Genomic DNA, 26,540 nt, shown 5'->3' on the forward strand with positions numbered 1-26,540 from the left:
CTCTAAAACAAATCCAATTTCTCCAGCGTTTGATCTATTGAGATGTGTTTAATTGATAGCAGTAACTATTCGTATTATAGTCATTAAAAATGGAAGTATCGTATTACTATACTCGTGTAATAATTTTAATAGCGCCCTGTATTATTTCCCACCGAGATCGTTAGTGCACACTAAAACATAAAAGCCACTTGTAGTGAATCATGGTGACATGCTCGGTAGCCTCGATGAAAACATATTATTTTTATGACTCGTTACTCGCTCTATTGCGTTTAAGATGCCTCTATAAATCGTGGGTGATATTGGTTTATCTACGTTGCGTTCATACGAAGTAGAATTGTATAACTCGTACCGAATGTGAGTCAATTATATGAAGAAGATTGTTGATAAATCTTTTGACGAACTTAACGAAGAAGCTGTAGGAACAAGCATCGAAAAGAGAACAGCGCACTGCATTTGACTAATGGGGTTGCAGATTATCATCAGTCCTAAAAAGATACTAATTAGGGTTTTGTTTTAATTTTGGAGAAAGAAACAAAAAATACTTAAATGAACTGAAAAAACGCGTCATTAAAGAAACACACGCAAGTTAAATAAACAGCAAAACAAAATAACCGCTCTCGCAACTCATAAGGATTTATTCATCTGCATATTTACTTGGACAAAATCCTGTCAGGGCATTATTAAAGGGTAGGATTGGAGCGATGATTCCTTTGCAAGGGTCGCCCGATAAAAAGGGTGGGCCAATGCGGAAGATGTGGGCCCTCACTTTGCGTATCTTGACCGGACGGCGCTATGTGCTTTCTTTGTGATAAATTCCTTCCATACATTGTGTATTGTGTAGGTCAAGTGGGTGGGGGATTAGTTACTTGAAGGTGATTATGTACACTATGTATTAGCTCTATTGGGTGTATGATACTTTGTGCTTTTAATAAATAACTGTTAAAATATTTACAACCTATGACAGATCAAAAGAATTGGCTTAATCTATGCCAAAAAAGTAAATTTCCTTCACCATGATAAGTAATTTTAGACACTTTTTATTTTTTTAAATACCTACTTTCGCGTTTTTTTAGTCTTAACGTTGATTTGATATTCTTGGCTTGTATCTAATCTGAGGGAAGGTGATGATCAGGCGTTACTTTAAATAAACTGCCGTTTTGTCATCAATGATCCCATTTACCGTTTAGAATTTTGCTTCAAAACCCTTTACATAATTTAAGATCCCAATAACCCGGAAAACTATAGTTCCCGCACGTTATCATCCGAACACATCTGTTGATCTGTAACTTAATTAAACATTATCCGACCCGTCCTTAGCGATCGGATACACCCTGTATGAAATATTTACAAGGTACCTAACGGTCGGCTTCATCTCGCAGAAATGAAAGGACAACGAATCCTCGGGCCGATGTTATTCACATGAGTATTCCAATAAATGTAAGGAGGGATTGCACGCGGGTATTTACCTACCATGATACGCGTAATCTCTCGGAAAAGGGTACAGCCGAGGATGCCGACTTGGATGACGCACGCGGCCTTTCTGCGGAAAAAGGTATGAGCAGACCCAAAGAAGAACAGCCAGATATGGTATGGTCGACGCGAAGGCATTTTAATGATGCTATAGATGCTAAAAGCTATTGCGTATCAAAGGACGTATGAAAGGAAAAATTTAAACAAAAATGTGGTCTCTCTACTTAATTGCCCACGGGTTGAAGTTAGCTGAAAAATTTGCATTTCCAAGAGTTTGTGTCTGGATGCATGTGATGTACTACCCTACCATTTACCAACTGTCAAATTACCCATGTAATGCAAATAAATGATTTGATTTGAAATCGAATCGAGTCGAATTAATTGGAAATTGATTTAGAATTGAGCTGGTTTGGGTGTAACGTCACAGAACTGCTTGTGGCCGCAGTTCCTAATAATAGTATGCGAATATGGAATATAAGAACACGGATATTTCGAGTGTGAAATGTACAGGCTGTTATGTCCTGACAAAAATATAGGCCGAGTCGCCGATTCTGATGACGCCTATTCTGTGGGGAAACAAGCTTTTATTCCCCACTGTCCTAGTTTTACGTGTTTTGCAAGGAATAAAAAGCGGATGTTCTTAAAAGTTTCCAAACCTGTTGCTTTCTTGTGGTATTGCCAAGTGATCCCGATTTCCTGGTTAGTTGTTAATCTTTCCCGTTTGATTGTACGGTTGGGAGATCTGCTCGGATGCGGTTTTCCGAGAACAACTTAATACTGATATCGTTTCTACTCCATCAATCATAAGCCCTGTTGTTCTTTATTTGCGGTTATGGGATTCCCTTATGTTGAGTTTTCTTCGGAGCTGATCGCAACTAATCATCACGTGTTTCGTCTTGATTAGGTGAAGTTTTATGTAAATCTAGTAAGACCGATTTGGTTTTGAATTTTTCTGTATAACAAAATCATAAATGATTTAAATGTCTATAATTTTCAACGTAGTCTAATTTATGTGCATATCATAAAAGGAAATGTTATTCCTAAAATTTTTCTAGAGTTCAAATAAACTACTACTGGAGCAAAAACAAAAATAAATATAGAAGTCCAGTCAAATCCTGTATTCCACGATTTATTTTCCAAAACCACAATAGCATTTGTCGGACGGCAATACATCTGTTATAATAAACATCGAGTCAAATAAATTTAGCTCGAAGAAGTTATAAAAGTATGAACATAGTTTTCCAGCGAAAATCGAACTGGTTGGTTCGAACAATATTCGTTGAAAATATCGGAATATAGTACTCGTATTTCAACGATAGAGTATAGACAGCAGCGAAATAATTTCTTGTTTTTATAAATACTCTTGTTTAATGTAGAGGCATGTAATGTACTGACGACCGTATCCACAAACATTACTAAGAGATCTCACAGTGCGCGTGGATGCACTGAGTGTGACCCAGTGCATCCACGCGCACTGTACATGAACCAAACACAGAGCTATATTCAACGCTGTGCGTTCGATTTGCTGCTTGCTAAGGCAACCATTAAATCTGATATGTCGAAAAATTAAGCAAAGAGCTGGCCACGAGAAATAAGATTGCCAATGAAATAATCTAAGAAACTAAGTAGATCTAGAAAAAGAAAAAGATGCTTTATTTTCGTGTTTTTTAGCGACATGGGAAAAAAGACTTGATTATTGAAACATCTACCGTACCATTTAGTCAAAAGACTTGATATATTTCTTAGTTGGTCACGCGCATGGTGTTTTATGGTGCAATCTCGCCAAGTGTTTGGGGAAGCTATGGGACAGTTAATTGAACAACAGAACACGTATATGGCGTACTCAGGTTGCTATTTAATGGTGTAAATTTTCCTGTATTTAAGGAATGGACTTCTTAGACGGTTTTCGTGAAGACTACGTTCTTGGTTATGTGCCACGTGAGTTTTGGTTTAACAAAAACTTTAGTAATTTGGAGAGATTAGAAACCAGTCTCAGCAAACTTGTCAGTGTTCGCTTGGTCGATAGGCCAACGCCCTTAGAAAAATATAAGATTTTAAACTTTCGCGTTCCATTTCAACTTGCCCTTAGAAAAGCTGGTAAAGGCTGGATGAAAAAGAGCATTGAGACGTTCCTTGGTAAATTATTTAAGTTCACAATTTTACTAAAATAATAGAATTGCTGGCTCTGTACTTTCAAACCTTAATCGAAATTCGGCAGATTCATGTCTCTTATTATTAGTGTCATATTGCAAATAACATTAGGTTGTTTCTATCAGACACCTTTGTTTGGTGTTATGACTACAAATGGTGGCGCACGAGTATAATTATTATTGAACTGATTTATAGAGACGGTCTGACGTAGCGACAGAAAAAACACATAAATACCTCGAAATGACGCTAAATAATAGTGAAACATTCGAAGGTTTATTATTAATGTAGGTCGTTATAATAGGATCTTTCAGCTCAGAAAACATAATTTCATTGTTATAGCAAGACGTATACTCGTAGGTTATTTTGTAATATCGCAAGTGGTGAAACCAAATTGAAGTGTAATAAAAATTGCATTTAGGTAAAAAACTCACAAAGAAGGTTTTCTTGCAGCAAACTAGGAACTACTGGGATGTAAAGAGATAAGGGAATTAGTAAAGTGAACCATTTTGTAGCAATGTAATTACGAGAAACAACTCTTTGAATCGCTACCAACGTATTGTCTCAGACTAAGAAGCAGTGGAGCCACTTTATCAGTCATGGTCTGCAGAAAATTTTGAAGTTAATTACTAAAAAAAATAGCACAAAACGACACCAATGACACATACTTACAACACGGTGTTTTTGGCACAGCATTGTCATGCTGAGTATGACAATGTGCCCTTTCAGTGATAGGGATTTATGCGTTGTTTTTATTTATGGTGGGTATGTTGTAATTTTTTCACTGAATAAAGTATTGTATTTATTTCTTTCAACATTCCGTTTCCTACTGGTCATAATATGTTTACGTTGCGAATTGAATAGTCTGAAGCTTGAATTTTTAGCATTTGTAGTTCAAATGCCTATTTCTTGGGAAGTTGACATGAATGACAATTTTAGCGTTTTGTAGAGTTTTCGGAAACTGACATAAATAAAATCAAAGCACAATTATTTCACAAATATTTTCGTCTTTTTTGCTGTCGGTACACAATGTTTGCCGCTGCACTATTTCTGCATCAATTTAATGACGTCATAAATTCCCAATTAAATTCAGGCTGCGTGTCCCCTCGCAGATACTGACGGTATAACGGCGTAAACCTAATTAACTGCGTTCGTTAAATATTGTGTTTATATGCAGTTGTCTGAACGCAGTATTATGAAATAATTTGGTTTGGGAACAATGAAAAATATGAAAATATTTTTTGCCAGAATCAAATAATACAATAGCAAAAAGACGTCCACACGAAAAAATAGTATTTTAGGTCATATTATGCGCCCTTTATACTCATACTGGGTGGACCGACGATCTGGTAAAAGGTCGCGGGAAGAGCCTGGATGCGCTCAGCGCAGGACCGTGCATTGTGGAAAACCTTGGGGGAGGCCTTTGTCCAGCGGTGGACGTCATTTGGCTGAAACGAATGAACGATACTCATACTGAAATGATTAAAAATTAATACATTTACAAAACCTAGATACGCCATAAATAAAAATTATCTGAGAAATAGAGTCTTTGTTCTTTTAATTTGTAATTTTTACAAAGAAAAATTTTTAAAAAGAAAATCTTGAATCATTGTTAAGTTCAATTAAGTATTAGTTTAATATGAAGATAATAAATATGATCTGATAGGTCCTACCCAATAGTTTTTCTATGACGAACGAAATTACAAGTTCGATTATATCAATCGTCTTTATTATTAACCTGTTTGAGTATTTTGAATTGTTAATATTAAGCACCAATTCAAACCTTGCAAGACATTGGCTAAATATACCAGTAACATCACTTTTTATTTTTCATTTTCAGAATAACTACAGCAACTTCAGAAGATTGCATCGTAGAAACTGGAAACTTCCCGATAAAAAAGGTATTTTTTTTCCTGGCTCCTCTCGTAAAAGTTTCTTTGTTCTTGCCGACTTTTTTCCGAGCTGCATTAAACTGCAAAATCTTTGGGAAAGATACTCTTTCTAATAATTTTATGCAGTGAATGGGCGAATGTGTACTTAGCTACTTATATAAAAGTTTAATATGTAGTTAGGTAATAAACTGTACTTAGTTTCTTCCGCCACTTCTCACCACCAGATGTTGTCCCGAAGTGGTGGTAGGGTAAGCTGTATTTGGGACATGTAATAGCGCCTTAGACAAAGTCTAATTACTGAATTAAAGATTTGAATTGATTTGAAAAGTTTAGTGACCAATTTAAATTTATGACCAATTTAAAACATGCCGAAACTGTATATTTGGATTTTCTGAATATTTTTGGTCAATTTTCCAATTCTTGTGAATCCAGTCTCTAAATATATGAAGCAGAAGCGATTTCGCCAAGCTCTTAAGGTAATATCTTGAGATGCACTTGGCTGTAAAGTTGGGATTATTCGGAGACAAAAATATTGCTATTGCACTGAGCTTGAGACCGTGTTGAAGATAGTGCTGTGGAAGTTTTGATGAAAACGGGAAAATGTGGAGAAAATTTTTGGGTTTTGCCTCTTGGGTAAAATATTTCGGGCCTTTTAAGTTTAAGAGTATGTATTTAGAATTACGTCTTATTACTAGGTAAGTATCCTCTGGGTTTTGTATTAATAATGGTATTACTCTATTACTCTTATTTCTTACATATTTTATTAACTATTATTTATGTGTATGTATGAATCATGAAATACATATTTATTACCGTGCACCATATTGAAACTGCGGCCGTCTCACTTCCTTAGTGCTGCAGTAAATTCAGTTCACTAATATTCCTTGCTGCTGGAGAGCATTTCTTTTGGGTACTATAACTGAGAATTGAGAATATTCTGTGAAGGTTTCCCATGAAAGTATAAGTAATTTTAAATTATTATACAAATTATGACAGGGGCCTAAAAGTCAAGCAGGCATGTTTTCTTGCTGGGCAATCGCGTGATGCTTACTAAACTTGAAAATCTCTTAATAATAATAGTACATTTAATGAGCTTTCTATTGATAGAGAATAGAATTTCTTTAGTTCAAACTAACAATGCGAATAGTAATATTTTTTTTTTAAAGATTATTAGCAATTTGTATTGCACAAATTACTAATAGTCCCGTTAGCCCCTCGTGGTAAGCTAAATAAGCTTGTGTTACGAGTGGGCTCACCACAATAGTCGAGCGCGCGGCGGTGGGATTCGAACCTGCGTTCCTCGGATCTCGAACGGCCACTCCGACTCCTTCACCGTTCGACTATCGTGGCTATTATTAGCATAATGTTATTTACTTGTAGGATTAATACACTCCTTAAAACGTACAAAAATTAAAATAAAAGCTTTTTCAGGTTTCTCTAAACTACGTTTCCAATTAGCAGACAAAACACATAAATCCAGCTTATCTAGGAACAATGCAAATACGAATGCATACGTCTTGTTAATTTTAATTAGTATGTCTGGGATTGTTTACATAGTAACACAAACTAGCATTTTGTTACGAAATTAATACTAAAATAACAACTATCATGCATTCAAAAGTACTTAGTACAAATCTCTATTTCAAGATCTAGTACGTAGCATTAGTAACTTACATGAAATTTTGAATCCATCTCGGAATTAAAAACACCCCACTATCTTTTAAAAGTTTACATTTGTTAATTTATTAATACGCTGTGTTCAATACTTTCAATGTATGATTACAATCAAAGTTTTCAAATAGCCTAATGTGCAGAAAAATCTTATACTGTTCCTGTAGGTGTTTATTCATTGAATAAGCATTTTGAGACAATAATTCCGACCGAGCTGTCTCCTTCGAAACTTTTAAATGTATGTAATATCTACAGCTAAGTTATTACCTACGTATGGTAGTTATTTCAAAATGGCGGCCTCGTCCAAAACTCCAATATCAGCTGCCAGGCGCATAGATGCAGTTCGTTATGTAAAATTAAACCGCCCAGCGGCCCAGGCTATTGACGATGTTGACCTGGTTCCATTGGAGCGGTATATTCTGGAACAATGTAAGCTAGTATGATATCTGCCTGGTATATTACTGCTCTTGTAGTCTAGTAAATACGACACGGTTCATAATCATTATCATTATCGTTCAGCCACAGTTATGCTGAACATAGGCCTCCTCAAATGATTTCCAGATTGAGCCGGTTAGAAGCGACTTGCATCAAGTGCCTTACCTTTATTAGGTCGTTTGTCCAGGTGGACGAGAGAGATCCCGTATCTCATTTTCAATAGTACCTACTACTATTCCAATATAATGTCCACCAAATAGCTTATCTGCTGAAAAGCCATAAAGACTTCGAGAAAATGCAAGTCAGAGAAATGACCTGATTTTGAGAAGCTCTTAATTTCAGGTTTTCCGTAGTTTTCAACCTATGTCGGTCTCAACTCCCATCGAACTCTGTCAAACACTGTCAATAAGTCATCATGATGATAGCTACCTTTATTTCCAAAGACTCTAATGGCTCTTATGCAAAAACTGTTATTCCTTTAATGCTTTTCTTCCTCATTTAGTCTAGGAACAGTCTAGAACTTTTTGCCTTCTTTAAAATCCCCAAGTTTCCCGCCATTTCCTAGAATAGGGCTCTTGACCTCCCATTTGGACCGGCACCAAGCTCTCCGCCTCAATTATCATGTACGTAATAAAACTAATGGTGTAATGCTTTTTTGTTTTTACATGTCCTGTTTCGCTGCCAATGGGAAGGGCTAATTCGTAATTAGAGTCTCTAATTGTCTCCGTCCGTGCTTTGGTACCTGATTTGTTAATATACATCGCGTTTTTTCTACCTAAGACGACATTGTTTTCGTGTGATACTCCTTTGGCTAGATTTTTATGTGTTTGCAAATCAATTCTCTTGTATGTTGTTTTCGAAATTTCCACTAGTAACTCTTATCGATGATTTTCAATTTCCAATAGTAAGTTACTTTAATGACGTAATCAATGATTTTAAAATTTTTGTTATTTACTACCGAGTATAATGCCCAAAAACAGTTGGTTAAGACCTATTATTTTCTCGCATTAAAATGAATAGTGCTGCTAACATAGTATCTTAAACAATCGATATTTATTTCATTGAAGATGTAACGAAAACAAATAAACCGTTTATGTAATAAGGTAATGTAAATACGATATTGTAACTAATACCCGTATAAGTAGTCGTCTAACTCCATCGAATCTCAAAAGCAAATACCGCTGGCTCCTTATCGTGCATCCTAACTCAAACATCGAGGAAGACGATTGGGGACAAATAAGCCGCATTTCACACAGAAGTGTTGCCAAAAGTGGCACTGGCAATGGTTTATCGATATCAAAACCTATTGAGAGGTCCCAAATCTGTCACACTATGAATTTTTCTATTTTGATTACTGAATTTGGCTTGATTTGAGTGAGAATACTGAATGGAAAAAAATCATAACATTCATTACTTAATATTATACAGATGTTAGTTTGTTAGTTTGACTGAACGCGTTAATCTCAGAAACTTCTGGTACAATTTGAAAAAGTATTTTTGTGTTGGATAGCCCGTGTATCGAGGAAGGCTTATAGGCTTCATACCACTACGCTATACTTAATAGTATGTGTCCTTGTCACCACTAGATCATTTTAAAGCTTACACTTAGAAGCTAATCCTTTTTGTTATATCCTACCTTGTCTGGAGAGATATAAGTACTATCGATTAGTCGACAAAATATTTTTCACGTCACTGCCCCTCAGGCCCGCTCAGCAAAAGCCATTAATTGAACAAGCTTGGGCTTTGGCCAATTTAATGTAAGCTGGCACGGAGACGATCTGACGTTCAATGGGAATTATGCTCGCATACAGTTGCACCGATGCGCTGCCTCTAATGGCTCATAACAGGCCTAAATAGCTTACTATCTCTAATCCTTTTAAATTAAGGCATCGTTCACTGTGATTCAATGATGGTGTGCCTGCCAAACGCGATTTGGCATGTGTATTATGTAGATACAAAATATCATATAGCTCGACTGAGCTTGACATTATTATTAAGAATTGAGAGCATTATGATTGTCTAACTTTTGTCAGTTGCTTTTCTGCAAAAAATGACGATCTTTTCGAGTTCTGAATGATCGACGTCACGTCATGATGACGCAAATAATGACTTATATAATTGACAGAGAAGGTCAATGGATTAATTCCATTAATTCCGAGAAAAGTAAATTAGTTTATCTACCGGCCAATAGAAAACATGTGTGAGAATTACAGCGGAAATGTTATCGGTTTTCCATTTGGCACAAGTGTTTCTAGTCTTGCTCGCGATTTTTCCATATTTTCAGCTATTCCTTGCAAACGTAATGGGCTACTAAGAACGTCCTGATGTGTCTAAGTTTATGATATTTGAGCGAATGTTCCGCTTTCTCGTACATTTTGGCATACGCCCAACAAGTGTGGGCCTAAGCCTTTCTCTTATTTCAGTATGTGCAGCCAAATCGACAGCCTATTCTACGTCCAAGACTTGTAGAATCGTAGCTTATGAATAGCATTTGCCTTTATTGTATTGCATTCATGGATTTCTATATTCAACTGTTTTATAGAAGAAATAATATTGTTGAGTAATTTAGAAAATGTGATGCTATTTTGTTCAGATGTAAGTAGCAGGATACAGAAAGAGTTTCTCAATTGAATAAATTCGGTTCTTTTGCAAACCTACACTTTCCATACCTAACCATTTCAATTTGACTTTTATTGAATGCTGTTCACCACTAAAGGGTCTGACTAAAGGCAGGTATGTATTAAGCAAAACAAAACAAAAGAGAATTGAATACCTACGTTTCCTACAAAACATCTTGCTTCGCAGATAATGTAATGAGGGCGAATTCAATTACTCGACGCTCTTTTGTTATTTTTTCTTTCCAAAAACAGTGAGGCCTTGATAAAAACTGTGATGGAAAGTGCACATTTGTTGCTGAACTGTACATTGCCGATTTGTACCGTGGAGCGTGTTTCCGACACAACAGCGGGCGCCCCCCTCCCCCCGCCGCGGGAAAGAGCTGGCGAGGTCTATTCAAATATCCCCTGTCTGTTCACACCCCTCCGCACCCGCCAGCGCCTCGCAGTCTCGTTCATATTTCGTGCTCCTATTTTGCGCAGCATCCCCGGGTACCCAAATGCAGTCGGCAGACTTCGGAGCGCCGTATCTACCAAATTCACCACTCAAATATCAACCTTAAGTTTACTCAATAAGGTTCAAAATAAAACGGAGGGTGTCAGTACAGTTAAGCTCAATCGCGCATGTAATTTATCGCCTCCCGAAGCTCGGTATAGGGGTAGAGATTCAGTACAAGTAGCGTGTAGGGGCGCGGCTCGCCGCAAAGTTAGACGCGACTGAGCTGCTGCCGTTAGCGACACTTCATGTTGCCCAGAGATTTTAAATTTAATATTTCAAGAATATCCAGACTGGCTACATACTGGCACATTCTAAAAGGTGAGTTTCTTTGAATGTCTCTCGCGTTTTCCTGGTTTCTACGAACGTTTTGGGGTATAATTTGATTGTACCAAACGCTCCCTAAAGCGATTTCAGTCCCTCGCTCGCGTGACGTGCTAAAGTGTTGTTGACTAGTTGTTTTTCTTTTGTTTTCGGGTGTACCGACACCCGTTTTGTCTTGTCACTTTGACCTTTTCTTCCAATTTGGCGTGATGTGTGAACACTTCGCTTTATTTTACAGACGCTGTGGGGTGGCAGATGGCGGTACTAGTGGTCGGCGCAGGTAATGTATAAACATTTTTTGTATTGTTTTGTTTATCTATTTATTTATTTAATTTGGTTTATTTTCGGAATCTGTTGTAATTAATTTATTAATTTATTTTATGCTGATTCGTATTTCTTATCATTTTCCTAACTCTTTTTTCGCATTTATTTGTTGTATTTATCTCGATTTAATTTCAAAATTGTATCTTTCTTTTAAATTTAAATTGACATAAAAGTAATTACTCATTAAAATACTGATAAACAATCAATATTATGATTAAGATATGACTTAATTACTTTAAATGATTGAAATAACAAATCAAAGTCGCGGTAAATGTTATGCAAAACTAAATTTCCACAGTAACTGGTACATCATTTAATAATTTCGTCTCCTAATCTGCCACTAATTATATTCACAATTTTTAAACAATAATTTCAAATACATTTTACAAGCAGACCTATTTCACACGAAACTATTTATCGGCACTCAAAAGCAAAAAAGGCCTAACACAAAGGGCTTTATTTATGAATACCTTTCATATAAATTTCATTCCAAAATCCATAGTACGTTGCAATGTCACGGCCCACCCTCCCCTTTGAACGTGACATGTGTCCCGAATAGCCCCTTATCAGGGCGGCACATAAACTAAAACGAGACGCAGATAAATAAATAAATTTGGTGTACGTGGCCATATTTTACTCGGCACAAAAAGGGTGGTTTTGGCGTAATAATTAATATTAAAGCTAAAGTATATTAGGTAGAATTTTATTATGCAGATATTTTTAGAGAGAGAAGATAATGTCTGCGTTTGGAAAAAATAAGACGTAAAATAAAAAAAATTACTTAACGTATATTTTCTATAAAGTTTATTGACAAATAATAAATAAACAGTTTCTTATTGGAGTTCCATAGATGATCATTTAATCCTAAATATTATTATTAATTGATAACAAACATTGCCTGTGCTATTATGTTTCTGCGAAATAAACATAAAACTAAATAAACTGATATTCCACTTAATTATTTATTGAAACAAGTATGTTCAAATAATTTCTAAAGAATAATGTCCCCAGTAACTTATAAATCTTTGTCGTGCACCAAAATCTCTAAATTTGTCCCACCATTGTCTCACAATCTAATAAATATTTGCTGAAGCATAATACATAAACATAAGGTTTCACAAAGAGTTTGTATTTCAAAAATCTATTAATAGTTACATTTTATATGGCTTTAAACAAATGGTAGGTAGCAAACATAGACCTTGTTTGGTCAGAGTGGCTAAGATATAACTTACTCTGGAATGTAGTGACTAAACGTCGCAACAAAAAGTTGGCAGAACAAATAGTTTTCGTCACTCCCTCAGTTAGGCCACTATTGCCAACATCCCATCATTGTTTCACAGTCTAATAATGTTTGCTAAATCATATTAAATAATCATATTTCACAAAGAGTCTGTATTTGAAAAATCTTCCAAACTATCAATAGTTACCTACATTTTATAAGGTCTTAGAAAAACTGGTTTGGTCAGAGTGGTTAAGACAATAACTTACTCTGGAATTTAGTGACTAAACGTCGTAACATCTCGACTTGGCAGATGGGCATTACCTTGGCAGAACAAATAGTTTTCGTCACTCTCTCAGTTAGGCCACTGTTTGCCATCGTCCCATCATTGTTTTGCAGTCTAATAATGTTTAAAAAATCATAATCATATTTCACAAAGAGTTTGTATTTGAAAAATCTTCCAAACTATCAATAGCTATCTACATTTTATAAGGTCTTAGACATACTGGTTTGGTCAGAGTGGTTAAGACATAACTTACTCTGGAATGTAGTGGTGACTAAACGTCGTAACATCTCGACTTGGCAGATGGGCATTACGTTGGCAGAACAAATAGTTTTCGTCACTTCCTCAGTTAGGCCACTATTGCCTTCACTGTTCATTATAGTGCCCTCGGGGAAGAACCGGGATTAATTCGCGATTAGGGTTGCCCAGCGGTCGGGATTTCAAGGAATGTCCCGGAATTACTTGCGAGGTTCCGGATTAATTCTCTGGTATTTAGATTATTTATCAAAATTCACATAATTCTATTAACTAAATCCAAGTATGTATTAATGATAAAACAATGACATTAAAGGTAAAAGACAAATCTGTGTTTCGAAAATTTCTGCAAACATTTTGCTATTGTTTAGGTCTGAAAGACTAAGTATAAAACATTTAGGTAAACAATAAGTAGGTAGTTGCATGTTTTTTAAATCAACCATAATTACATACGGTGTCATAGCTGTCTGTAGCAATCGTATTATTACTCTATAATAATACGATTGCTACAGAAAGTCCTACCAATATCACGACTTAATATGTACTCAAGCGGCCCTTATGTAATGGCAATTAAAATATTTAATAAGCTGCCAAATTCAATAAAAGGAGAAGATAAAGATAAAATATTTATTAAAAAACTAAAAGTCTTACTAATAGAAAAAAGTTACTATACAATTCAGGAGTATTTTAATGATAAATTGTAATAGGAAAGTTACAGTAAAATATAATTATACATAATATTAATGTATAAATAATGAATATTAAAATAAACAAATTAACGACTAATACTTTTATAGTCCAAATTGTGATAAATTAAAAGTAGATCCTCCTCTCTTCTAATTGCAGTGCCCGACAGGGTCCATAATGATCGATTTAGCTTTAAGCCTTATCTATCCTATGTTACATTATGGTGATGCAAATAAATATCTATCTATCTATCTATCTATCTACTCTTATCTAAGGAAGTGGAAAGGTTATTAAGTTTTTGCATGCTGAGGAACTAGAACAATAGACAATTCTTTGGGGTTTAGCACTGACCTCCACGGTGTTCAATTTATTTTAAAATACATTTTCTAAATGTCCCGAAAATTCTCATCATCTGGTAACCCTCCTAGTAATATTCGTCTATCTAGCTCGCTACAATCCTCTCGCGGCCAAGATATGGTTCAACCAATTTTCCGTACTGATGTTATAAGCCTCCGAGGATTCCTTTTGTTTAGGGAGCATGGAAAAATTTACGCGACGTATTTTTCCGCTTCTCTAATTAGATGGCTGAGCGAAATTGGCTCCTGTAAGTTGTTCATTCGTGCTAGATTTTTTGTAAGCAAGATAATAAATGGGCCGTTTGAGTTAACTTAAACTTATATTTTTAGATACTTTGGTAGCATGAGTTCAGATAAATTCAGTTTTGAATTTTCCTTACTCGTTAAATAATTTTAAAAAGTAAGTTTTAAAGCTCCTCAAATTATATCAATTTTAGCAATTTGAGCATCTCTATCTAAACTTAAGTCCCAAGTCTGCGATTGGTTTCATTAACATTTTATGAATTCTTGCAATTTAAATCTTGAAAAATTTAAGTTATGATTGAGCTTTCAGAGCATTTCTAGAACACTAGACAAGCAAGTAGGTACTATTACTTTATTATCCATAACAAAAACACAAAGAAAAAAAAAGTCCCATCAAAGTTATATTTGCTTTCTAGAGTACTATGCTATGTTTATTATCTATAACAAAAAAGTCATCAAAGTTATATTTGCTTAGCACAGGGAGCATTCCACNGAAAATTGTATCTTTCTTTTAAATTTAAATTGACATAAAACTAATTACTCATTAAAATACTGATAAACAATCAATATTATGATTAAGATATGACTTAATTACTTTAAATGATTGAAATAACAAATCAAAGTCGCGGTAAATGTTATGCAAAACTAAATTTCCACAGTAACTGGTTACATCATTTAATAATTTCGTCTCCTAACCTGCCACTAATTATATTCACAATTTTTAAAAAATAATTTCAAATACATTTTACAAGCAGACCTATTTCACACGAAAGTATTTACTATCGGCACTCAAAAGCAAAAAAGGCCTAACACAAAGGGCTTTATTTATGAATACCTTTCATATAAATTTCATTCCAAAATCCATAGTACGCTGCGATGTCACGGCCCACCCTCCCCTTTGAACGTGACATGTGTCCCGAATAGCCCCTTATCAGGGCGGCACATAAACTAAAACGAGACGCAGATAAATAAATAAATTTGGTGTACGTGGCCATATTTTACTCGGCACAAAAAGGGTGGTTTTGGCGTAATAATGAATATTAAAGCTAAAGTATATTAGGTAGAATTTTATTAGCCAGAGATTTTTGGAGAGACAAGATAGTGCCTGCGTTTGGAAAAAAATAAGTCATAAAATTAAAGAACCCTTGAGAACTAGACCATTTCCCACTATGTTTATTGCTAAATTATAAATAAATACCTACTTAGTTACTTGTTGGAGTTCCATAGATGATTTTTTAATCGATAATATTATTAAATTATAAAATTATCTAACATTGCCTTTGCTATTCTGGCGATCATTTTAAACTTATGTGAGATGTAGCAAATAGTCTTTTTTTCTTGCGAAATAAACATAAAACTAAATAAATTGATATTCCAATAATTTATTTATTTCTTCCTTCATTGGTTGGGTTTTTGTGGCGGTCAAGCTGTAGATCCTGGCTACACAGGAGTTTCAGTGGTGGGAACGAAAGGTGGGAATAGTCTCGTGAATTATTTATTTATTTCAACAAGTTTGTTCAAATAATTTCTAATTATCATGCACCAAAATCCCTAAATTCGTCCCATTATTGTTTCACAGTCTAATAATACTTGCTAATAAAAATATTTCACAAAGAATTTAAATTCCCGCCTTAGGCAGTTCGATTTTTTCAAGTTATTTATAATTTTCAAATTTCACAAAGAGTTTGTATTAGAAAAATCTTCCAAACTATCAATAGTTAATCTACATTTTATAAGGTCTTAGATAAACTGATTTGGTCAGAGTGGCTAAGATATAACTTACTCTGGAATGTAGTGACTAAACGTCGCAACATCTCGACTTGGCAGATGGGCATTACGTTGGCAGAACAAATAGTTTTCGTCACTTCCTCAGTTAGGCCACTATTGCCTTCACTGTTCATTATAGTGCCCTCGGGGAAGAACCGGGATTAATTCGCGATTAGGGTTGCCCAGCGGTCGGGATTTCAAGGAATGTCCCGGAATTACTTGCGAGGTTCTGGATTAATTCTCTGGTATTTAGATTAAATTATCAAAATTCACATAATTCTATGAACCAAATCCAATGACGTATTAATTATAAAACGATTACATTAAAGAGAAAAAGATAAATCCATGTTTCTAAAATTTTTGCGAATATTTTGCTTAATCACACGGTCTGTCAAACATTTTGGTAAACATAATACCACAAATAATACTAAGTCGTCATAGTTGTCTGTCGGTAGCAATCGTATTTTTTCTCTTATCACGACGCGACGTGGAGAGGTTATTAAGTTATTAACTGCCCAGAAACGAAGTAGAACAATAGACTACTTATCTATTCTTTGGGGCTGGGGAAAAACCTTTTTGGGCTTTTCATCATCATCATCATCATCATCATCATCTTAGCCACAGGACGTCCACTGCTGAACATAGGCCTCCCCCAATGCTTTCCATGTTACTCGGTTGGTAAAAGTTGGGCTTTTAAAAGTATTAAAATAAATTTTATAAAATGTCCCAAAAATTCTAATCATCTGGTAATATTCGTCCATCTAGCCCGCTCGCTACAATCCTCTCGCGGCCAAGATATGGTTCAACCAATTTTCCGTACTGATGTTATAAGCCTCCAAGGATTCCCTTTGTTTAGGGAGCATGGAAAAATTTACGCGACGTATTTTTCCGCTTCTCTAATTAGATGGCTGAGCGAAATTGGCTCCTGTAAGTTGTTTATTCGTGCTACATTTTTTGTAAGCAAGAATAATAAATGGGCCGTTTGAGTTATGTTAAACTTATATTTTTGAATCATTCAGTAGCATGGATTCAGGTAAATTCAGTTTTGGGTTTATATTACTCGTTAAATAATTTGAAAAGTAAGGTTTAAAGCTCCTCAAAACAGTAAAGAATCATATTAAAACAATTTCCAGTCGCATTAAACTCAATCTGAACTTAAATCCCAAGTCTGCGATTGGTTTAATTAACATTTTATGAATTCTTGCAATTTAAATCTTGAAAAACAGTTTTAAGTTATGATTGAGCTTTCAGAGCATTTCTAGAACACTAGACAAGCAAGTAGTAGGTAAAGTAGTAACTACTATATTACTATATACTTTATTATCCATAACAAAAAAAAAGAATCATCAAAGTTATATTTGCTTTCTAGAGTACTATGCTATGTTTATTATCTATAACAAAAAAGACATCAAAGTTACATTTACTTAGCACAGGTGTTTTACTAAAAGCTTGATAGTTCACCATTTAAGTTAACTTCTAAAATTCACACCTACAGCCAGTAAACTCGGAATGCATAAAATTAAAGCTATAACTAAGAAAATGAAAATGAATAAGTAATGAGTGTGCTCAACAAGTCTCACAAAGGACTTTTATAGCCGTCCGCATAAAATCGTTTTATCTCGCCCCATCCAAGCTAAGGCCCGGTTTCCACCAAGCTGAGCGGAGAAGTTTTTTGAATAACCAATCAGATTTCATTATTTCCACATCTTCTCTCCGCTCCATACAGCTCTGTTCCTCGCCGCAACGAATCACTCATCACAAAATCTCAGAAACTATAACACCTACATACCTACTTGAAATTTGGCGAGTAGGTTCCTTATAATGTGTAGACATTCACTAAGAACGGATTTTACGAAGCTCCACTTCACTTTTACGGGTCCACGCCTACGAAGTCGCGGGCGGCGTTTTTCTATAGAATTTGACAGCAGCGGCAGCGCGGTGCCGGTCTGAACGAAGCGGAGAGAAGATGTGGAAATAATTAAATCTGATTGCTTATTCAAAACACTTCTCCGCTACGCTTCGCCTTGGTGGAAGCCGGGCCTTAAACATCCACACTTTTATTCTAATCCCCAGACGTCTTAATGAAGTTTCTTCTTTATTTCCTTGTTTAATATTATTTCTTTTATGCTTTCACGGCTATATGGGAATGATTAAAAAGATTATCTACTTACTGATCGTGGAACACCTTTGGCGAGCGAAATTAATTTTTGGATGAATCGAAATTATTTTTAATGAAACATTTTTTTTTAAATTATTTTAAAAACAAGTTAACGATGGTTCTTTCTGGTATCCCATACCTTATCTTTCAAGCAAGGAATTTAGAGTGGTTAAATACAGTAACAGTCAGATAACAACATAGAAACAATCGGAAATATACATAGGTAATGCTGCCTAATAAATAAAGGTTGTAATAACTTTTTCATTCAGATATCTTTATCTGAGCTCTTTTAACCAAAAGTTACAATTTTATTTGTCAGACTTCAAGCTGTGTTTTTGAAGACGATGTTTCAATTCAGAAATACGGATTACAGATAAAAGTTTCCTTAAAAAAGTAACGATACAATCACATTGGCTTCGGCAGAATATCTTTCCGGCACCTTTATTCCCAAGTTTGATAATTAGCTTATTCAAATTCAGGACTCGTGTTTGAACGAAGCTAATCTTCTGGTGATTCCTTGGAAACGTAAAAATAAATGGAGTTGGCTTTCTGGTGGAATTCCAGGGGAATGTGCTAATATCGGTGTTCATTACATAGGCGCCATCTTGTACTTGATTACTTACGTTTATTTTGGGCTTGTTATAGTAATTTTCATTTGATGATAATATTGGGGTCTGGTTTACATATTTGTAATTTAGGTTAGATAGATTTTATGGCGCACTGAACTTTGTTCAAAAATGTACACCAGTTTTTTGTTGTTTTTTCTCAAAGACTACTATCATATACCTACATAATATTATAGCTTCAGATTTCACAAGTTTCAGCTACATCGATAATGTTTGTTTTGATACAGTTTAAACTTCAAATTGACTTGTGTATTCCTTGAAAATATGTTTTTTTTTTTAACTGGTATTTTGCTACCAGAATCAATGTTTTTTTTTTTTAATTGGTTGTTGTTATTATTAGGTTACTTTTATTAAGTTTTGAGAGAGTAGGATAGTTTCTCGCAATTTTCTACGAGCAAACTGAAAAAGACATTGATGCGAGACAATATTTACAAATGATGATGATGGTTATATTTGCAAATGATGATGATGGTTATATTTACAAGATATTTTTTTTTAATTATTATAATTTTTTATATATGTTACTCATATTAAAAGAAATATACGTGTCTCTATCTGATAAAATAGAAACCCCTCTTTTTCCCGATTAGTCCAATTTCCTAGATCCAAATCGTGAGCAGAATCCGCCACCCATCGCAATCTAATACGTATGCTAATTTATGATAGCTCGGGAATTATAGATGTCGCCTTGCGCGCGAAATTACGACCTAAGGCTGGGGCTACACTTGGGAAAATCCATAGTCGGACGTGGCATAGACAGTCTCGATAATCTTTAGGGATATTGTCAAATATTGTTTGGGGTAATGACTTAATAATTAAGTCAAAATCGCAACTATTTTTGAGCAGATAAACTGAAATAAAATATTTATCTGTTAATCGTACGTGATCCATTTAGCATCACAATTTATTATAAAAGACAATAATAAACAAAAGCAAGTCCTCGACAAATATAGTTAAGTCGTGGTTACAATTTTCATGACCGCGTTGTCCAATAAACATTAAATTATGTCACATTCTGGCAAATTTTACGAACCGTCGCTAACGAGGTAACGACACAACAATAAGCAATGCTGTTAACGCTAATTGTACAAACACCGCACTAAAAACTTCCGAGCGAGTGAACCCAGCTTTACATTTCCAGCGGCGGCCATCTTGGCGTTTGATTCAGCGCACAATTAAAATGCAGTAAGCCACCTACACTAAAGTGCTAATGTGCTTTTTCAGGCGCGCCCATTCGTTTTGTCGAGTATGGAAATGTTCCAACGATCGGTTTTTTTAGTTTGCAGTCGAAAAACGTGGAATTGGATAGTGGGATTTTGTGTTGAGCGTTAAGCAGGCGATTTATTGCAAGCTTTTGTTCAGCTATAAAGGATTTTTTGTCACGGTTTTGCAGCGGAATTTTAAATTCCGTTTTTGCAGCGGCATCCAGCCAACTGTGTTCTGCAAAAAGCTTTTGATGAAATATTTTAGCTAGTGATGTTTTCAGTATGCATAGTGCACGATAAATTTNGTAAATTTATTCATTTCAGAATATAAAAGTTATAAATGATACAATTACGTCGGAAAATTCTGAAATGTCCCGTTTAAATTCCGTATTGATGCTTAAATTAAAATACATGCTGTCGAATCCGGACATGAATATTTTCATAGTATTCGCAAACAAAGAAACACCACAATAAAGGCTGCAACATTTCACAGTTAAAACCCTGAAAGCAATCCCCTGGGCGTGGACGAAACAAATTAAAATAAGTTTTATAAAACGCAACGGCGCCGTAAATTATTTTCATAAAAGTCATTTTATTTAACTTTATATGTTTCTCGTGTCACATTAATTTTGCCAACGCGCTGGAACTTGTATAAATATGAAAAACGACTTTCGCAAGTCGACTGCTAATGTTAAATTATTTCTTGTCGCGCTCGCGATAGTTTGGAGAAATGTTCTTTCCGAGTTTTCAACGGATTGGAATCTGAAAAGATGGGAATTGAAGTGAAATATGTTATCCTTTTCGATTGCTTCTTCTTGCGAGCAGTTTAAAACTTTGTTATAGAATAATTTGAATCTTCTTCTATAAATTAAATAACCATCATTGATATCGTATGCATCAATGATAATGATGGTCGTCATACATAAGCCTACCACTTAAAACTCTGAGAAATTAATTTTTAAGGACTTATTAACTTGGAAATGGGATTTTTTAATTGATAAGAAAAGACAGATCTGTAGGTATGAAAAGTGACTGGCGAAGTAATTTCTTCATATTTTAGAAATCTTGGACATTGTCAGAAACGGCCTCAGATTCCTGGGCACAGCAGTAAAGTATCAAAATTGATCTCTTACTTTTTGAATACATAAATATTAATTAGATTGTAATGGACACTTGAGGATTAGAAAATGAAATAATAAAAGTCTTTTATATGNATAAATTTATTCATTCCAGAATACAAAAGTTATAAATGATACAATTACGTCGGGAAATTCTGAATTAATGTCCCGTTTAAATTCCGCATTGATGCATAAATTAAAATGCAAGCTGTCGAATCCCGACATGCAGATACATTCATATTTTCATTGTTTTAGCAAACAAAAACCCACACAATAAAGGCTGCAACATTTTACAGTTAAAACTCTGAAANCTCTGAAAGCAATCCCTGGGGCGTGGACGAAACAAATTAAAATAAGTTTTATAAAACGCAACGGCGCCGTAAATAATTTTTGTAAAAGTCATTTTATTTAACTTTATATGTTTCTCGTGTCACATTAAAATTTTGCCAACGCGTTGGAACTTGTATAAATATGAAAAACGACTTTCGCAAGTCGACTGCTAATGTTAAATTATTTCTTGTCGCGCTCGCGATAGTTTGGAGAAATGTTCTTTCTGAGTTTTCAACGGATTGGAACCTGAAAAGATGGGAATTGAAGTGAAATATGGTATCCTTTTCGATTGCTTCATCTTATGAGCAGTTAAAAACTTTGTGGTTGAATAATTTGAACCTTCTTCTATAATCAAAGGCAGCTTTAAATAACCATCATTGATATCGTATGCATCAATGATAATGATGGTCATACATATGTACCACTTAAAACTCTGAGAAATTCTTAGGGATTTATCATTTTTAGATCTCTCATTTTTAGNTACAATACTAGTAAGTAAGAGGTTATGATAACAATATTGCTATCAATAAGTTTATAGAATTGGTCCGCCAGGAATAATTGTTCTTACATAAAGATTTGTGTCATTTAGAACCTAGAAAGTATTTTTTCGGCACTGTTGATCTAACGGCGAACAATGTATGGAGAAAGAACATTGTCCTTTCGCAAATCATACTTACGACTTTTTGCTAAGTCAGTAATATTTTGGCCTTAAATTTTGGCGCAAGTGCCGACAAAGCAATTCAGAAATGCAGAATACTATTACAGTACAAATAACGACCAAGACTTAGCAGTTTCCCCACACAAAGGCTCAGAACTACGATATGCAAATGCAATTTCAGCTAACAACACTCTTGTGGGTTGAGCCGAGGTCGCTGCCAGCGCGGACCGTGTGAAACTTGTTGTAAAGTAAATAGGATATAGGTATGTTTTGTTTATTTATTATACGTAATAAACTGAACAAACATGTTGTTCAAGACTACTAGATATTTCACGTATAAATCTCATAAATAGATCCCAGGTACTTCGCGGTTTTTGTCCAAAATATGATCGATATTTAGTCATCACTAAAATTTACAAAATCCTTTGACTGCAGCCATTATAAGGGAGTTAACTAAGATCACGTCTTTTAAAAAGAAAAGTTATATTAATCATTGTCGCACTTCAAAATCATAATAGCAAAGTAGAAAATTCGCACTTGCATGAGTGCACAAGCACTTGAGCACAAATTTTCATGGCAGAAAGTAAGCCACGACCACTGCAGATTAACAAAATTAGGTACAGGCACCAAAATGAGAGATAGTCTAGACTCTGTATCTCACTCTCTACAATGAAGTTTATCTCTAACCACAAGATACGGCGGCTTCCAGTGAGCTAACTCTACGATATCCATTTACTAAAGCCTAAGAGATACATGTGCAAATGCGGTCTGGCTTAGGCAGATCTGGAGATAGCTAGCTTGCTAATAGCCTAGCTTAGAACTAAATTATCCCTCGGTGCAATTATCTCATCTGCATACTAAGTTATGCGCTTAAGCATTTAAATGCTCTTGCTGGTTGTTGCTCCGTTAACCAGCTAAATTAACTAAGTTAGAAATCGTCTAGTTCGAAGAAGACTTANAATCGTCTAGTTAGAAGAAGACTTAGCTTAATTTACTAGACGTACTAGGCGAAGCTTTTGCTGAGTTAAAGTATAAAGGTATGAAGTGTGGAATTTTTAATATTAAAACTTATTCATTTTTTAATTTCCTGGACTTATTGTATTTCAATGTAATCTTGTTTGAAAGCATCCTCGAACTTTACAAGTAAGTTTAATTTTGGGTTTTGCTGAAACTTAGTTAAAGTATAGTTGACAGTTATTAATACTCAAAACATTAATCTTTCAGCAAATAATCTTGTAGCTTTACAAAGTCTCCGGCTTTGGGACGGTGCTATCCACGAGTCTGCCATTACGGTGACTTTTATGTTCTTTTATTCGACGCCACTTTTAATTTCCTTGCCACGCTTTGTTTGCGTTTTGAAGAAAAGCGCTTTCCCAACTTTTCGTCGCTTCTGCGAATTTAATTTTGCTTTTCCTTAACATTACCCAAAATAACTTTGAAGTCAATATTTGAAGATTAACTTTAAGGTTATTTTCAAGCTTAATTATTATTCTAATAATAACATGAACTTGGTTATAAAAAATGCCGTTTTAGGAGCTACACAATATAAAGTTTGACGAAAATTGCTTACGACCCCTGGCATCTCTATAAAATAAATGCCAAATTATCACACAACTTAAACAGAAAGAAACCTCGTCTAAAGATTGATTGATAAAAAGTCTGTTAGATTTGTGAACTTATTTTCAATCCACAGAAGATTATAAAGACTTTTCTGTTTGGTGTAGTCTTGTTCTGTTATGTTTTAGTTTATGCTACAGCTATACAATGCAATAGTGATGTATATTGTTCGATAAAACTGTCGATAAACAACAAATCCCACAACAGCGGCTGAATATACGAACATGTAAGCGATACAGTCTTATTGATTGGAGCACGTACTATGGTAATATGGTTGACATAAATCTCGTGTGGTTGGCTGGCCGCTCGCCAAGCAATGGCCTGAGGGCCCCGTATGTAACGTTAAATTGTGTTTCAGCCCCGCTTAATGGGTTTAATCCCGGTTATGTTAAAACTGGAGTGTTATGCTCAGTTAGTTAATTTCGGATATTGGATAAGTGGATAATGAGTGCAAATTGCATGCTACTTTAATACCGTTTTAGGTCACAAATTACGCCATTGAGTAATAAAGTTTGAGTTTGTCTACTATTTTTGGAGTAGACAATAAAATATACAGTCATTTCTTTATTAGGTACGCAATTCACTCAGTCTTCACATTTAACAGGGCGTCGCGGCGCCGTACTAGTTTTGATGTGACCTCAGATCATAGAAAGAGAATAGATATGAAGTCGCGCGTAACTACAACGAGAACCAGTGTCCCCACATTTCCCCTACCACAGCTCCCACACACACATTCAACTGTGTAAAAACAAAGCGACTGAGAGTCTACGACAACATGTGCAACCGGCTTAAAAGTGCTGTGATTGGCCAGAAGGCATGCCTTATGGCCAATCAATGGTCGCGTGACGTGACGCACACATTGAAAACGCTAGTGAGAGCGCAAGCTGTGTTTTTAAGACGATGTACGATGAAAGTTTCCTTAAAAAAGTAACGATACAATCATCACATTGGCTTCGGCAGAATATCTTTCCGGCACCTTTATTCCCAAGTTTTATAATTAGCTTATTCAAATTCAGGGCTCGTGTTTGAACGGAGCTAATCTTCTGGTGATTCCTTGGAAACGTAAAAATAAATGGAGTTGGCTTTCTGCTGGAATTCCAGGGGAATGTGCTAATATCGGTGTTCATTACATAGGCGCCATCTTGTACTCGATTACTTACGTTTATTTTGGGCTTGTTTTAGTAATTTTCATTTGATGATAATATTGGGGTCTGGTTTACGTATTTGTAATTTAGGTTAGATAGATTTTATGGCGCACTGAACTTTGTTCAAAAATGTACATCAGTTTTTTGTTGTTTTTTCTCAAAGACTACTATCATATACCTACATAATATTATAGCTTCAGATTTCACAAGTTTCAGCTACATCGATAATGTTTGTTTTGATACAGTTTAAACTTCAAATTGACTTGTGTATTCCTTGAAAATATGTTACTCATATTAAAAGAAATATACGTGTCTCTATCTGATAAAATAGAAACCCCTCTTTTTCCCGATTAGTCCAATTTCCTAGATCCAAATCGTGAGCAGAATCCGCCGCCCATCGCAATCTAATACGTATGCTAATTTATGATAGCTCGGGAATTATGGATGTCGCCTTGCGCGCGAAATTACGACCTAAGGCTGGGGCTACACTTGGGAAAATCCATAGTCGGACGTGGCATAGACAATCTCCATAATCTTTAGGGATATGGCCAAATATTGTTTGGGTTAATGACTTAATAATTAAATCAAAATTACTGCTCTGTTTGAGCAGCGATTGACTGAAATAAAAATATTCTTGTGTAAATCGCACTCAACCATAATCATAATCACGATTTATAAAAGATAATAATATAAAATAACCAGTTTGTCGAGGACCAATAGAGTAAATCGTGGTTACAAATTTTCAAGACCGCGTTGTCCAATAAATATAAAATTATGTCACATTCTGGCAAATTTCACGAACCGTCGCTAACGAGCTAACGACANCGTCCACCAAACCTCTAAACTTTAAGCATGAGTTATGTCGTATGTCCAAAACATATTGCTTCCCCATAAAATACGGCAAAAGTAAAGTTGTTGTTTCAGCATATTGAAATGTAACATTTGTCCCCGAATGTTTCAGGCACTGGGGAAAACGCAGATGCGAAGATGGCGGGGAAATAAAACTTATCCAGGTGAGATATTTACTGTTTTCTTTAGAAAATATGAAAGAATATGGTTTAAAAATACGTGCTTGTTAAAAATAGAGAATCACTTGTTAGATATTGAGAGGTATAAGCAAGATCTAGTTTACGGTTAGCTTTAAATTCGTGATATATCGGAGACCACGGACCCTCTTTTTCTAATTTTTCGACTGTTTTCCGCAGCTTTCCTTTGACTTTAGTAACAAAAGCTCGATAATGGGACCTGGCAACCCTCAAAGAACATACATTGAGAGGTGCTGAGAGAAATAACGCACGCCTTGTTTTTTGTCACATCAAGAAGAAAAAAAACTTTTGTTCATTTATTTTTAGAATACTTTCCGGAGCCTGTTTTGAAAGATTAATGTATAGTCGTATCCAAATGACATGTACTTTATAGATGGGAAAAAATACGACTGTGAAAACTGATTAAAACTTTTCATCACTTTAGTAGTAATGATACTTCTTGTTATTTTAGC

The 26,540-nt window shown here is 35.1% G+C and overlaps 1 long non-coding RNA gene across 1 annotated transcript in view; it reads left to right on the top strand.

Moving 5' to 3' along the window:
* LOC114360275 (uncharacterized) overlaps positions 1-26,057 on the top strand; it is a 40,455-nt gene extending 14,398 nt beyond the window's left edge. The window contains exons 2-4 of the long non-coding RNA XR_003656498.1: positions 5,459-5,519; positions 11,290-11,331; positions 26,004-26,057. This is a non-coding gene — a long non-coding RNA (uncharacterized LOC114360275). The remainder of the gene's footprint in view (positions 1-5,458; positions 5,520-11,289; positions 11,332-26,003) is intronic.
* Positions 26,058-26,540: the final 483 nt, after the last annotated feature.

The sequence above is a fragment of the Ostrinia furnacalis genome, unplaced genomic scaffold, assembly GCF_004193835.3.
Source record: "Ostrinia furnacalis isolate ACB-3 unplaced genomic scaffold, ASM419383v2 OfSCF4915, whole genome shotgun sequence".
Taxonomy (NCBI): Eukaryota; Metazoa; Arthropoda; class Insecta; order Lepidoptera; family Crambidae; genus Ostrinia; species Ostrinia furnacalis.